The 14,264-nt window shown below is 38.2% G+C and overlaps 2 protein-coding genes across 3 annotated transcripts in view; one reads left to right on the plus strand and one right to left on the minus strand.

The window, feature by feature from the left end:
* Window positions 1-14,264, plus strand: part of MNAT1 (MNAT1 component of CDK activating kinase) — a 118,976-nt gene that overhangs the window by 100,890 nt on the left and 3,822 nt on the right. The window lies entirely within an intron of this gene.
* TRMT5 (tRNA methyltransferase 5) overlaps window positions 1,761-14,264 on the minus strand; it is a 29,221-nt gene continuing 16,717 nt past the window's right edge. Inside the window, exon 6 of one of the 2 annotated variants that reach the window (XM_087871488.1) lies at window positions 1,761-2,337. The gene's annotated coding sequence lies outside the window, so the exon portion shown is untranslated. The remainder of the gene's footprint in view (window positions 2,338-14,264) is intronic. The other variant, XM_034433537.3, reaches the window with a different exon arrangement.

Here is a 14,264-nt window from a genome sequence, read left to right on the forward strand (position 1 = left end):
TTCGTTTCAGTAGATTGTTTTAAAAGATACATTAGCTTTCTTCTGTTACCCTACTTTATTTCTGTGTAGTGGTTGAAAAATAACTGTAAATGTATTACCCATATCTAAATATTTTCCAGCCATACAATTTACCTGTGAGACCCTTAGGTTGACAGTTCCTATATGTCTCCCATATAAATCTTGCTTAATTGCAAAATACGTTTCTTTGTGCTAGAATTTCTCTGTTCCTTTCTCCTCTATCTTGTAATCTGCCAGCTCATATTTCATCTTTTCATATATTTGTTCAAATATTGTGATCTTCATTTATGAATGTTAATACGATGTTATAATACCTTAGTAAGATCACACTTGGAAGACTGCATCCAGCTTTGATCACTACAAAAAAGATGTTGAGACTCTAGAAAGAGTGCAGAGAAGAGTAACAAAGATGATTAGGGGACTGAAGGCTAAAACATATAAAGAATGGTTGCTGGAATTAGGCATGTCTAGTTTAATGAAAAGAAGGACTACTGGTGACATGATAACAGGTGTTCCAATATCTCAGGAGTTGTCACAGGGAGGAGGGGATCAACATATTATCCAAAGGACCTGAGGGCAGGACAAGAAGCAATAGGTGGAAATTAATCAAGGAGAGAAGCAACTTAGAACTAAGGAGAAGTTTCCTGGCAGAACAGTTAATTAGTCCAGAAGTTGGAATGCTTCAACACTGGAAGTTTTTAAGAAGAGATTGGACAACCATTTGTCTGAAATGGTATAGAGTCTCCTGCCTGAGCAGAGGGTTGGACTAGAAGACCTCCAAGGTTCCTTTCAACTCTGTCATTCTGAATGCCAGTCTGCTGTAGAAGATGAGCTGCTGGACTGGCATCAGGAAGACCTACATTCTAATCCCCTCTTAGCTTTGAAAGCTCTCTGGGTGACTTGAGCTAGTCACTAATGTTCAACACTAATCAGTATCAGTAACTGTTGGGAAGCTGGGACTAAACCACACCATACCCAACTAATAAAATACAACTGCTTTAGGGACCAGAATACATGGCAAATTGGGAGTAGGCCCTTTATGTTCCTATCAGGCTATCTAGAGGAGCTTTAGAGTTTGCCCAAGCAGCTGCTTCAGCACTTCACAAGGTAATGCTCTGAAGATTTGCTCTGAAGTTTTCCTCTGCATGTTATAGATTACATGGCTAGCTGGCTACCTGGGGGGGGGGGAGGATGTGTGGGGTGTTGCTGCTACTGCTATAAAAACCCACATAATAGAGCAGGGGTGTCAAACTTGATATCATTGAGGGCCGCTTCAGGGTTATGTTTGACCTAGGGGGCTGGGGAGGCATGCCCGGGGTGGGTGGGTGCCCAGGGTGAACATACTCAAGATGGGCTTGGCCAGCTCAATATCACCTGTTGAGACCTCCTGCAGCCCTCTGCCAGCGAAAAAGGAGCTTGGGGAGGTTCCTGGGCTCTGTTTTTGCTGGCAGAGGGCTGCAGGAGGCCATCACAGCCAAAAACGGAGTCCGGGCAGGCCATGTACGGCCCTTCCAAGCTCCATTTTTGCTGGCAGAGGCACCGTGGGCCGGTCCTTTGCTGTTTTCAGGGTGATCCCACAGGCCAGATCTAAGCACCCTGTGGGCTGGATCTAATCCCCGGGCCTTGAGTTTGACACCCCTGTAATAAAGCATTCAGATTTTAAATCTGTTTTTAAATTATTGGGATGTTTTAAATTTGTCTCGGGCTAAATTGTTTAATCTGGTTTTATTTTTGCTTTTAAATTTTTGTATTTATGTATTTTATTTTTGTGCCTGTTCACCGCCCTGAGTCCTTTGGGAGTAGGGCGGTATATAAATCTAATAAAAGAAAGAAAAAGAAAGAAATAAAGAGGAGAGAATTTTTGTACCTCAGGCGCTGATTGCTCAATGATCATAACACGGTGGTACAGTATACTCTTTGCATGCAGAAAGTTCCAAGTTCTTTCACCCTTGATTTCTTCAGCCAAGTAGGATTGGAAGAGGACCCCTGCCTGAAGATCTAGACAGTTACCTACCAGTAATTGCATTAACATATCTTTCCAAACTGGGAAATCTCCAACTTTCAGAATTTCAAGCCAATATATCTTTGCTGAGATTTCTCAGCAATTAAAATTAATTCACAGAGGATAGAGAGTCCTGGGTTTGTCATCCAGACTTAAATGAATCATGCTTTGACTTGATATAGGACGGTTTCTTATGATTCTATGACATTTTCATACACTGCTTCAGCTGGAGAAAATGAGTTCGGTTTTCCAGCCCCATATTGTAGTTGGATGAAATATTGGATATTGTAGATGGGATGATAGGATAATAGGACTTCCTGAAAGAGAACAGTTACATATATGAATTATTGAGAAAACAGTCTTAAGCCTTGCATCAAGCACTGTCTGCCCATAATAAAATAAGTCCTAAATTGCAATGGAACACATTGTGAAATATAGCCATTGTGCCTTTGGGAACCAAGTGTAGACGGTCACTATTTTTCAGAGCTGTGGGCAGTGAAAAGCAAAGTTGGTTGTGAAGACATTCTTAATTTTTAATCCAGGCAATTCTTATCCACTGTCCACTCTTATACTTATTCACTGCCCATACTTTTACTTTTACTTAGTCACTGTCTACACTTTTACTCTTAAAACAAAATCGGCAAGCAAAAAATCCCAAGAAACGATGCTGAGCATTAAAATAGCACTTCCTTGTGGCTTTGGCCTCCTTTAATCCTCCCATTTACACAGGTTCTACCTTAAATCCCATCTCTTCTCTGTTTGCAAGTGGCCCTAAAGAGACAGATCCTCCTACCACCTAGTGTTTAATGCAGAGTTTCTATGTCTTCTGAAAGCTTACAGCGAGCAATCTAGAAAGACATGTTGTGTACTTCAAAATATTTAAACCTTTACCCTAAATTGGTATCATTAAAAAATCTGCTGGGCTACAGCAGATGAATGAGATGGGAATTTAAGAGTTGTAGAATAGAATATTGGGAAGACGCCACTACTGAATAGGTTTTTAAACTGTACAAAAACAGCTGGGTCTACATTTGGGTGCCTTCTATAACATAAACTCACTCTAACACTTCAGAGCACCTTATGTCCCTCAAAATTGTGTATTGCAACCAGAAGCTTCCAGAATGTACTGCTAGGTTATAAAATTTAATATAACAGAAGCAACAATTAAATATAAGGTAATTGAGTAATAATACTCTCTGATAAGATGGATGGTCAATACATTTTACAAACAAATAAACTGTATTTAGTATAGATTCATTATGAATGTAAATGCAATAATAATTCTTGCATTGACTTCTTCCTCTTATTGTTGGAGTACAGTTCTCACCAAGTGTAGCTTTCAGCCAAGTTAACCTCTGCGTCCCCTCTCTGCAAAGATATCTCTTGCATGTCTCTTTTTCCTAAGGATACATGTGCCTTTCCTTGTGAAATCTCATGGTCATGTATTACTGAAAAATCATTTTATGCCAAATTGTCTTGTCGCAGTTTCAATTCCTTGATCTTCAAGGAGAAAAGTCTTCAGTCATAAGGAATGTATTATTTTCCTTTAGGTAGATAAGAAATAGGCATATGACATTTATCAGAATCATGAGAATTTTAGCCCATTTTCTCTGTTTCCTAAATTACCATGTTTAAAGAGCTGGAAGAGATTATCAGCATCCTCAGATCTATTGCCAACAATATCACTTGAAGGTTACAAAAGTTGGAATTTTTGCTCTTATTAAAATGATCATTAGGTACAGTATCGTATCCAGGAATGGATACACATGGAACCTGTTTTGTATTAGACATATTATTCTTTTGCAGACTGGCAAAGCTCATTATCTAGCTTGACTCATTCATTGACAGAGATTTTCATTTATTTACTTATATATGACATTCACATAGCTGTTAAAACATTTAAAAACAAATAAGAAACACAAAAGCACCACACAAAAAAACAAAACTGGCAAAGAAACAAATCCATGGTGGAATAAAAAAAGAAGAAAGACATCTCAAAACACCAATAGGATGGGAGCTTTGAATTTTGGGGGTAATCTCATTTCAAGATGGTAGGTGCTGCTACAGAGAGGGCATGCTTCAGGGTCCCCACAGTTGGCATGGTTTAATCGATGGAACCCAGACTGTGCCAGCCCTGCCAGATTGAACCAGCCAAGTAGATAGTGAAATCGGAGTGAATTCTGCTAGTCCCAATATAAATCGGAATACTTTGTAAAGAAGGCTGAACCAAGTAGACTTCTATGAACAGTGAAAAATGTTAGGGTTTATTTTTTTAATTGAATAGGTCTGTGTGGTATCCTAACAACATTATTTTCATATCAGATAGTAAGTGAAACCTAGAAAAATTATAGCTTTAAAATAAAAGCAGCCAATCAGTTAAAAAAAGTCCTCAAAAAAGTATTTGACTTTTTGTGTTTACAGTCTGATTCAGAAGGATCTTGAAAGCAGACCAGCTGTTTGAAACATCATGCCTCCCCAGATTAGTTTTACCCCAACCTTGCTGGCCGTCTCAGAGCTTTAAAACCTGGATATGCTTCTAGGCATGGGAGTCCAGAAGAATTAGCTGGAGTCTGTGGGCTGTTCTTAGTTTATTAGATTTGCTTTGGAGGGAATTATTGGTTTGAATCGTTTTATCTATTGCTTTGGGGAATAGGGGGGAAATATTTATTTTATACAGTCTTTTAATCTGTTGTTATCTACTAGTGTCACACAGCTGGTGTGCACCAGCTACATAAATTTAAATATATAAATGTACAAACATATACATTCACTCTATTTCCAAGGACCTTAAAGTAAGGCATTGTTGTTGAAGCTACTGTATCTAACGATACTTCATACTTGTGTTACAAGAACAGAGAAATTACATTCAGAATATTTCTCTGGGCTCATTTTTTTTTTACACATATTGTTGAAATTTCATGTCCAAAAAGTTTTTGCCTGCTTCAGATACAATCAATTGATGTGATATCCTTTTTGTTATTATGTCTTGGGTACATAAATTTGTAGAAAGGACTGTCAGCATTGATTGATGACCGTAAACTTAACCTATTTCGTGGGCAAAAAGCGCAAGACAGCTGAAATAAGCGACTGTAATTGATTGGTGTGTGAAAGTCACTGGCGGGTAAAAAATGGAACAAGAGCCTTTCTTCTACTTTTGTAATATCATTTCCTTATCTTTTCTTTCCCAAGTGAAACATTGCAAATAAAGATCCACAGCTTTCCATCTTAATGACGCCTGCCATTTCAGGAAATTGCATTTGCTGCTCAGTGTTATATTTGCAGCATTGATCCGAATTCAATATTTCTCAGTAAAGATCTTCTTATTTTTATTGTAAGAAGCTAAGCCTTTTCATTGTCTCTGCTTTTCTCCTCTGTTTTTAAACTGCATTTTCTTGCAATTCATCATAGTATAATGAAGGGGATAATAAAATGGAATGGGCTACATACATATTTTTTTGGTAACAAATAGCAAAAACAGAGCACTGTTTGGCCCAATAGAAGCTAGTGCGTTGATAACAGGGAACACTGAGCTGTTATATTTTCTTTCCACTACCCACTACAGATCCCCTTTTAACAGATTTTACTTTTTGACTATTTAGTTTGGAGTGTTGCAAGCTGTGAGATCTGGCTCATATATTTAAATAGACCTGTAAAATAATATCACCCATGTTAAATTCATAAATGAGTAATTAGCTTTTGGTATGCAGCATATGCAGTTGGGGCAAGATTAAAGAACAGATAATCTAGACAACTGTCAAATGTACCATGCTTAAGTAGTGCCAAACTCAGATTTGTAGGGAAATTTTGTATCAAGTGTCCACTTAACAAGTAGTAGGAATCAAGTAGCTCTGGTCAGATTCAAACATACAAATGTGCTGTTTGGTATTGTTGAGAAAGATCATGTCTAGAGCTCCATGTATCATCCTGAAATCTCTTTGATCACTTCCTAGCTTCTTGATTATTTTAACGCTTATCTTCATAATATGAGATAAGATAAGCATTTGGCATCAACAATATGTCTGCTGACAAACATTCCTTGGTTTCCAGCTAACTTCTTTCTAATTTAATAAAGTATATGTAGTCCTTGACCAACTACTGGTTGCTTAGCAACCATTCAAAGTTACAACAGGCCCCTGAAAAGCTGCTTACATCCCGGGTTCAGGTTACGGCTGCTCTATAACCCTGTGATTATGGAAACAACATTTGGGTGAATTAATCCTTATGACTGGCGCAGGGACACTGCAGCACCCCACTACTTAAATTCCCCCCATCTCACCCCATTGGGTCCCCACAGACCTTGAGTCTGCTTTCCCAGTCAGCTAGATCCCACACCCTCCTCTTCATCCCCCTCTTCTGTCATAATCGCTCATTTACCTTCTGTAGAACTCCTGAGCTCTGAAGCTTGTGTTGGGGAAGGAGAGCAGGCTGTTTTTCTCCTCAGCATCATTTTTAGAGCAGCCGCAATGTGTGGCCACTCTGAAAATGTTGCCCATTTCTGGGGCAGCACCATGTGGCTTTATAGTGGTGCCAAGGGACGGAGCTGCCTGCTTTCCTTCCACAATGCGAGCTCCAGAGTTCTACAGAAAGTGAGTGATGTGTGGCGAGGAGGATGTGGGACCTGGTGGGGTGGGAAGCAGGCCCAAAGCGTGTGGATATCCCAAAGGGTGGAAAGTGAAGCACAGGGTGCCTTGAGGTGGGGGAGACCTTGTGATACCCAGGGCAGGCTGGCCTGGGCCTGCACTAGGCCTCTCAGGACCTCTTCCATCTTAGAGGCACCCCATGCTTTGCTTAATGATCTGCATGGTGGCTGAAATTACATCATGCAGAGCAGGGATGGGGATCATTAAGCAAGGCAATCATGTGGACACTTAGCTTAATGACCCTTGTGACTTTCGACCTTAGTGGGCAGGCTCCGTTATGGTTGTAAGTCAAGGACTTACCTATACTATGAAATTCTAAAGCATCTTGCTGAGAAATTAGAACTGGCCCATTTCTTTCAAGTGGGATGTTTCATAAACGTAAAGTTTATGCGCAGATAACAGTGTTGCATTCTGCCTTTGGAGGAAATAAGGCATTGCATTATGGACTATAGTTCTTAAATACAGGTAGTCCTCGATTTACAATAGTTTTCTTAGTGACCGTTCAAAATTACAACAGCACTGAAAAAAGTGACTTATGACCATTTATGGCAACATCCCCGTGGTCACATGATTTACATTTGGATGCTTGACAACTGACTCACATTTATGACGGTTGCAGTGTCCTGGAGTCACGTGAGTCCCTTTTGCGACCTTCTAACAAGCAAAATCAATGGGGAAGCCAGATTCATTTAACAATCATGGCACCAACTTAACAACTGCAGTGATTCCCTTAACAAATTGGCAAGAAAAGTCATACAATGGGGCAAAACCCACTTAACAAATTTCTCACTTAGCAACATAAATGTTGGGCTCAATTGTGGTTGTACGTTGAGGACTACCTCTATTACCTTTTTTCTGGATACTGCTACTTATGATCATTAATAGTGTTCTGTTGCTGCTCTTAAGGAGATTAAGCTGCAAGTGCAGGGGCTGTTTCAAAACGACTGTACGAAGTATGTAAAAATTGAAAGATGGTGGGCTGATTTGACTTAGGACTCCATATTCTGATTCTAACATTACATGAACAATAAATCAAATCCATTTCAGTGTCATATTTATCTTTCAAATCAATAAAAACAAAACAAATCCAGTCAGTCAATTAAACAGGATTCAAACTAAAATTCCCTGCAATCCTGTTTTCCATTCTGTTCTCAGTAACATTAGTAAGATTGCTTGAAAAATGTTGAATGCAAATGTCTTTTTGTCTCTCTGTGACTGCTCATATTCTCGAGTGTTCCATTAAACAGACAATGGCTTGTAGGGTAGCAAAAGCACTACCGGTGTGATGAGAAATCCAGGCCTTCAGTTTCCAGTTGTATACGGGCAAACAGCCAAGAGGGGGTTAATGGAAATTAAGAAGTGTCCCTCACGTTTAATTACATTCTCTCTCTCTCTCCCCTCTCCCCCAAGTTAAAGTGCATGCAAAGCCTGATTTAGTCATGGCCTAAATGTAGCCACAGCTCTGTGGTTGTCAAGTATAATGTATCCCCCCATGCAGCGCAAGTGTGTTGTATGGATCCTGGCTCAAGGCTGAGTGCAGTGTCCTTGCCAGCCAGAGCTGTTGCTCAAGGATACGAAAATGCTTACTTGCAGTTATTTCTGTGGAGGGATGATTGATTTGCTCTATCTGGAGGATTTCGGACCTGGAAACCTGAGCACAGCAGAAAATGCGCTGGCTGTTTTGGCAAAGCTGAGTGTTGAGAGGACAGACAGCTGGCTGATGACCTCAAGAGAATGACAAATATGGGGCCAGGTGCCTCAGTCATTACAGAATGCTTCATGCTAAGCCATGCCTTGCCTTGAAAAGCAAAGGGCGGAAGCAATTTGGAGTTAAAGAAAGCCCCAGCGAGTCAGATCTTGGTTTCTGGAAACAGCAGTAACTTTTGATTCTAATCTCGATACGAAGAGAAATGAATTCCTTCTTGTACTTTGGGAAGAGGATAATGCTTCTGCTGTTGTGATGGAAACCTAGTTAAAGGAGTCTTGTTGTTTAGACAAGCAATGGCATGTGGAATGTGGAGGGATGAGATCACTGGAGTAATCTAATATGCTAGTGACTCTTAAAAAAAAATAAAAACAAAAATAAATGGCATTTTTACCCAGCATAACCTAGCTCTTTCTCAAGAGGATGTATGTGCACCTGTTGAAAACGCTGGATGCTTGGAAGGAAATGAAACATTAATATAAAGTTAACACACCCTGCACAGTAAAATCCAAATATATTAATTGCGCAATAAGCAAATTTATTAGTAAGTGACATTCAAATTCTGTGGTTAAATTAATTCATGCAAACCAATAATTTTATGAAAATGATCATTGCATTCCAAATTATTTGGAAATGTGTCCTACTAAAACCAGTATACTTATGAACAAGTAAATATTATAAACATAATAGATGAATGCAATGTTTGCAATTTTCCTTGACTTCATCTGAAACCACTCTTTCAGTCTTTGCACAGTGTAACTCTGTGTTTAAGATGGAAAGTGATGGAGATGGTGTAAAAATCTTGGCAAATGAACAGGCTTTGGATAAGGGGACTGCCATTCAGAGGCCTGAGTACAAATGATAGAGGAATTCTTTCACCATCTGTACCAGAGGATTTTAAACATCCTAATCTAAGTTAATGTTTTTTCTATTCAAATCCCTCTTATTTCATCAGGCATGACTAATTTGCTCTGCACTGGGATCAAGATGCATAATCCAGATAATGACAGGTGCAGTATCCCATGGACTCGAGGCTCCAAATGTGAAATTATAATATCAAAAATTGGTGTGCAACAAATACATTGATCTTGATGAAAACCCATTTACAGATATTATGTCTTTCAAAATAACAAATATCAATTTTGAAAATTCTAATCTAAATGCTCACCTCTAGCTGGCATACAAGAGCACAAACATTCTTGGTATAAAATTGAACTTCAGTTGTGCCTCTAGCATACTGCTGCAATTTGCCACAACAGACTGGTATGGTCCTTACTGTTAGTAGGGAATACTTCATGCCCTGTGAAGACTGCATCCATCTCTGAGAATGGGATGGACATTAATATACCCTTATATATACAGGGAAAAATAGGAAGAGTAAATGCAAAAAGTGATGGAGATTGCTTTGTTAAGTGTGCTCGGGAACGTGTGTGACAGAATTCTGATTGAAAGGATGTGAGACAATGATTAAAATGGAATTAGTGTGGCTTTATGCTCTAGGACTCTCTAAACTCTTCAGCAGGTCATTGAGAAATATATGAATGTGAGAAGGAATAATGTGAATATAGAGTGTTTTGCAGGAGTGTGCATAATAGCATTTAAGGATATTTGAACTAAGCAAATGTATGAAAAACCAAGGTGGATGTGTATGAGGAGGAGAAATCTCTTCTGCTGCAGCACCCATCTTCTGGAACAGCATTTTGTGCTGCCCAACCTTAGTTGAATCGGCTTCAGCTCTGCTGGCTTTTCAGAAGGCCATGAAGACATAGTTTTGTCGTCATGTCTGGAGATCCAATAGAGCCTGTCAGATGGTTGTATTGTTAGCAATTGTATGGATCACTCCCCCACAAATTAAGTTTTATGGTTCTGTATTGTTTTAATTGGTTTTGAACGGTTTTTATTTTAGTTGTTTACTTATAATTGTTTATTGTTTTTAATTATATGAGCCACTCAGATACTGTATGTATCTGAGATGGATGGCTATATCAATTCAAATCAATCAATCAATCAGAAACTGGATAAGTAATTACAAAACAGATGGCTGTAGATATATAGATATAGCTAGACCTATAGGATAAAAGCTACAGCAAGTAAATAAATATTTGTACTTTGGTAAAAAGTTGTGGAAATAGATAGAGATACAAATGCTGGAATGAAAGGGGTGGGTAACATGAATTTCACAGAAAAAGGCTGTGTTTTGGCCTACTTTAGCATTTGGAAGTGAGTTAGAAGTTCAGAAGAAACCAAAAAAATAGTTGAAAGTGGTGGGAATGGAGTATTTAAGAAGAGGTGTAGTAAAACAAAGAAGGATAGAGTTGAGAATGAATCAGTGGATACAAGAACAGGAGATTTGAAAGAAATACATTGACCTGGTTATTGTGGAAAATTGGAAAAGGATTGAATAGTAAAACATATATGAAGAGTGAAAGGGTGGAGATTTAGGGGGAAAAGTTAAAAAAAACAAAGGCGTTGTAGGAAGCAATATATGGATATGGGCAAACCAAGACAGAAAGAATGGAGAGATAATAGTGAATAGTATCTGAATTTAGTTATTTCTCCTTTTCTTAGTTTTATGTCTTTATTTTATTTGGCATACTATTTCTTACTCCTTTTTTATACTTTGCATTGCACTGCTTATCCTTGAAGGGAATAACATGATGTTGTGGTATATGTTTGTATCAATTTCTTCTGAGGCTGTTCTCATTCATATAAAGAAAATTTAACTTTGCAACATTCCTTTTTGGTGTGTTTTGTTAGCTTTTCTTGCCCAAAGCTTGAATCAACTTTTAATAATCTGTCTTTGATTTATACTTTCCTTGACAGTAGAAAGTGATTGATTAGCGATTGTTGTGTTAAGTAAACAAAGTGTTTACATTTGCAGTGATGTGGTTAGGGGAGCCAATCCTTATTTGGATTGCCATCTTTTCCACATCCAATACAAGCTACTTAGTGTAATCTTTGAAATGTTTCAATCCCGGTTGCCTATTTTCTGAAATGCCTGCAATTTTATTTCCTCTAAAGTCACCATGCTGTTCCATTCAAAAGCCTTTTTAAAAAATGGCCATGCCTCATTTCTTTTATATTTCCTTGGGCCTAGAAATTTCTTCTGGAAAATGTGTGCAGCACCATTCCTCTCTTCAGATTGCTCCTTAAAATTTATCTTTTCACTTAAAGCTGGGAGATTAATTTTTCAATGGTCATCTAGAACAACTGTTTTCCAACCCTGGTCATTTCCAAGTGTGAGAACTTCAAATCCCAGAATTCCACAGCCAGAATGGCCATTGATAAGAATTCTGGGAATTGAAGTCGACACACTTGGTTGGGAAATGATGGTCTAGAAGAGAGTTCCACAATCTTTTCGGCTTTGCAGACCACCAAGGGACAGAGTGGATGGTTCTGCACATGCACAGTGGGCAAGTGCATGCGCACGCAGCTCCATTTGTGCGAACAATGGGCACCCGCACCCGCTGCTTGTGCAAATGGGATGTGCACATGCACTCACCCTTGGAGATGCGCTCGCACACGTGCTCGTCCACCACTTCCATGGCCCTGTTCTGAAAGGCTCAAGGCCTGGTAGTGGACTGCTGCCCAGGGTTGGGGGGGGGACCTCTGATCTAGAATTTAAATGGAATCAAAGAATGTATTGTATTTATTTATTTTTTTTAATTTGATTTATATGCCGCCCTTCTCCGGAGACTCAGGGACGCTTACAATGCGTTAAGCAATAGCCTTCATACTTTTGTATATTTTTACAAAGTCAGCTTATTGCCCCCACAAACTGGGTCCTCAATTTACCTACCTTAGAAAGGATGGAAGGCTGAATCAACCTTGAGCCTGGCAAGATTCGAACTTACTAATTGCAGACAGCTGGAGTTAAATTACAATGCATTAGTCTGCTGAGCTATCCAGGCTCCTATTTGCCTGTGTTCACCCATTTCTACCTTATCTGTTCTTTTCCTCCTTCTCTTTGAATTACTGAAACTTTGTGGAAAAAGTGCTTTGCAACCAGAAACAAATCTTTCAGCTTAGGATATCATTTGTAAACTATAATATGAATTGATATGTGTTTTATAAAATCATTCTTCTCAAATCTCATTCCTACCATAATAGTCAGCCAGCATAACCAAGGGAGCAGTAGTCCAACACAGCTGGAAGACTATAAACCATCAGTAGTAACAATATATGCAGAATTCACTTCTTGTAATATGGCAAAGTACACCCAAACCCAAGTCCTGTTTGGAAGCATTTTTAAGATTCCTTGCCAGCTTGGTTATTGAGTTCCAGAAGTAAATCTATAGTTGACTTAATGAAAAGTGTTGTGTATCTTCTTTAAGTCGTTGTAGTGGAGTTTTGGGAAAGAGGACTCCTTGCAAATGAACATGGAAAAAAGAGGCAGGAAGACTACATTTAAGAATTTAGCAATATTTTAATCTTTTCTTTCCTTCTTAAAACATATCTGTCTTACAGTTGTAATTCCTTTCTTTCCAAATTGTATTCTTGAAGGAAATAAGTTATCTAATAGATGAACAACTTTCATATCAAACAAGTGATGAACGAATCTTATCTTTCCCATGCTACCCATAAGACATCTGGAGGAATCTGGATAGGAAGAAGACTTAGGCCATGATCTGCATTCTTGTGAAAAACTGCTTTGCCATCTTGTTTGGGTCATGTAGTACAGAAATGAAAATGGGGAGCATATGGTGACTGAGAATCTGAATAACTTTCTCATAGTTGCATTACAATTGAATAAACATTACCTGTCTTTAAAAGAGACACTACCAAAGCTAACCATTTTTTAAAAAGCTATATAGCTAGTTTAATTGTAAAAGAAAATGCTTTTTTCTAGATGTTGCATGTCAACAACCATGTCATTCGAGAAGTCATTGCATTCTCAGAATGTAATAAGAGTATTTTATAATTGATTAAAGTACTATAGAGTTTAAGTTTAAATTAATGACCCTATAAAACAAAGACGGGCAAATGTTTTTGATTGGGGGTGCACTTTTTCATTTTGGGTTTGAGTTAATGACCAGCCTTATTTTTGCACTTTTGTAGGCTTCAGAGGGAAATTTAAGGCCCAATAATTCCACTAAGATGACTTATGAAAGAGAGTTAAAAGTATTTCCTATTTATAGTGACCAATTTTATTCTAACCAAAAAGTGTCTGCTAATAATTGAATAATTTTAGAATGGATAAGATCATAATTTGTATAGTCAAATTTGTTGAGTTGGAATCTCTTTTTTTAACCCTGATTTTTGCTGGTGATAACCTGAATATTTCTATGCTTTTCTGTGAGTTAAAAAAGAACGAAAGAAGAAAAGGTTAGTTGGTACTCATGCCATAGCAAATTCTCTATATACTATAGAAGCACTAGTTTTTCTTTTTTTGCTTTATCCTACTATGACTTGTGAAAGCAGAGGTATCTGATCAATATTTGAACTATAGAGAACATCATTGGTATTTTTATATATGTTTAATTATTGTTTGCTAAAATAACAGAATGGTAGACATAGCCATTTTTTTGTCACCTTAAACCTATCTTTACTGGCCTGCTTGTTTTTAACAAAACAGTATTGATGAAATCCCTCTAGGCCATAGTATCATAGGATTTTTACTGGACTGAAAGGTCACCAAAAGGCTTGTTTGTACAAAGCTGCAAGTGGAGTCTGCCTTATTATTTTGCTCTGATGAAAAGTCATAGCAATCTTCTTTCTGTGATATTGTTTTCCAAACCAGAGGGCTTGTTCTGCTCTCACCATCAGTATCTATGGGGAGAAGATCTGTACTATACTGTACTGTACTGAGCAAACTGTTTTCCTTCTTTCAAGGGTTTTTGGGCTTCAAAAATTTACTTAGCTATACATTTCAGTGTTCTTAATTGGCCAACAAATGTGC

The sequence above is a fragment of the Pantherophis guttatus genome, chromosome 1, assembly GCF_059756535.1.
Source record: "Pantherophis guttatus breed Tessera chromosome 1, ASM5975653v1, whole genome shotgun sequence".
Lineage (NCBI taxonomy): Eukaryota > Metazoa > Chordata > Lepidosauria > Squamata > Colubridae > Pantherophis > Pantherophis guttatus.